Below are 2,020 nucleotides of genomic sequence, written 5' to 3' on the forward strand. Positions count from 1 at the left end.
AAAATATAACCAGTGCTTGAGTAAGGCCGTGGACCTAAACATAGAGAGGCTCTCGGAGGAGTGTTTGTTCAGCGCGAGAAGGACGAATGTCATTGTTCTAAAAAATATGTAAGCTGTTTTCTGGTTTTAATGATGGTAGTAAAAATAATCATGTCAGGCTATAAAACATATTTACTATTATCAGTATAGAATGTAGGATAAAGATTAGACGAGCAGGAGGAGTTTAAAATAACTACATGCAAAATGTGTTATTCAGGATATTGCAAAAGCCACATAGCAACCAGAACCAAGAGTGTTGAAATTCACACAACACAAACTCATCCAACTATGAAAAAATGACAAATATGTTTATCTTGTATATTTAGATTCATATATATATACAATATTCAAGCATGAAAATATTTCTTCATTTATTTTTATACCAGGAGAAATAAAATATCATTGAAATGTTTATTTATCTCAATTCAAATAAAGAAACAAAAATTTTGCATTCATCACAAATTGATGTATTTCAATCTTTTATTCAGTTGAGGTTTCTTAAGGCTTTTTTGGTATTTAAAATGCTACATTTAGCTTTGTAGAAAATTAAAATATAACAGAAGACAAACAAATCACCTCTAATAAAATAAGAAAGAAGTGTTATGACCTGCACAATCACTGAGAAACCCGCTGACTTGGCCGTTGCCAAGTTGAATAAGTCATTGGTGATCACAGCTGAAGGACAAGTCGTGGTAGAAAAAGGTGTAGGAGCAATAGGATGTAATGCAGGCTTAAGAGGATTGTAAAGCAAAAGCCAATTTGGTAATTTGGTGGGAATTTACAAGGAGTGGACTGCAGCTAATGTCAGAGCTTTAAGAACCAACATACACAAAGGTATAAAGGACATGAGCTACCGGCATTATTCAGTGGTCCTCTTTTAAAGTGAAATAAAAATTTGCATTTCCTTTGAACATCTATCAAGAATCTAGAAGAGCAGAGAGGCACAGAAGCCAAGCTGGTTTATGTCCAGTGGGAAGTTTCCACTGTTGGTGATGATTTTTGGAGCCAAGACATCTGCTGGTTCTGGCCTCCTGCTTCTCTCAAGTCCAAAGTTAGTTCAGCCATTTTAGATGCTTATAATGCATAGCTCTGTGTGTAATCTATCTATATAGCATGAGTTCAGGGACCATGGAGCAAATCGGCAATTCAAGTCAAGTCATACACTCATGAACTGGAGGGAAAAAATAGCAGCACAGCAGGTGGAGTAATGTGTTTTTCAGGCAGCTACTGGAGAGTCGAGCAGTCGGCCAAAAACAAGCAAAGATCAACCAGGGGTGGAAATTAAACATTTTCTCCATTTTTTACCGGCCACTCAGACATTTCACCAGCCACTGTTTGTTTCTTTTGATTACAAACCCCACCAGTAAAATACGAATAAAAAATATATCATTCCTATCATTCCTGCAGTCATTTCCTATGTTGAACATTTCCACAACTCCCCTGGATATTTATTGAAGATGTCTCTAGTCATTTCTGAAATACATTTAATATCTGTATTAATGTGTTTTCTCACTGTTCTATTTGTTTCCCCTTACTTTTTGCGGTTTCTATTGAAATTCAGTTATTCTTCTTACCAAAAACGTCTCCAAACATGTTCATTATAAATTCCCTGGGCCATCCTGTGTTTTTCTGAAATCTTAGTGTAGACTGAATACCGAACCAGAAAGTTTGTTGGGTGATTCCATAGTGAGCTCTGTTTCCATTACAAATTTGCACAAAACTGTGTCAATATTCTGTCAATGTAAGAAAAATAAAAAAATACACACACACACACACACACACACACACACATATTTCTACTGAATAAATTAAATGGGCTACATTAAATTAAAGTCATACAAGTAATCTTGTTCACATGACAGGTCATTCAAAATCATAGCAGCGACAAATGTAAACAGTTACATGAGTTATATTCATATTTCAGTCACGGTGCTCCTTAGGGGAAATGTCTTATTCAGGCGTTGAGCAACAAACCCTTTAT

This window comes from Poecilia formosa, unplaced genomic scaffold (assembly GCF_000485575.1).
Source record: "Poecilia formosa unplaced genomic scaffold, Poecilia_formosa-5.1.2 Scaffold1237, whole genome shotgun sequence".
Taxonomy (NCBI): domain Eukaryota; kingdom Metazoa; phylum Chordata; class Actinopteri; order Cyprinodontiformes; family Poeciliidae; genus Poecilia; species Poecilia formosa.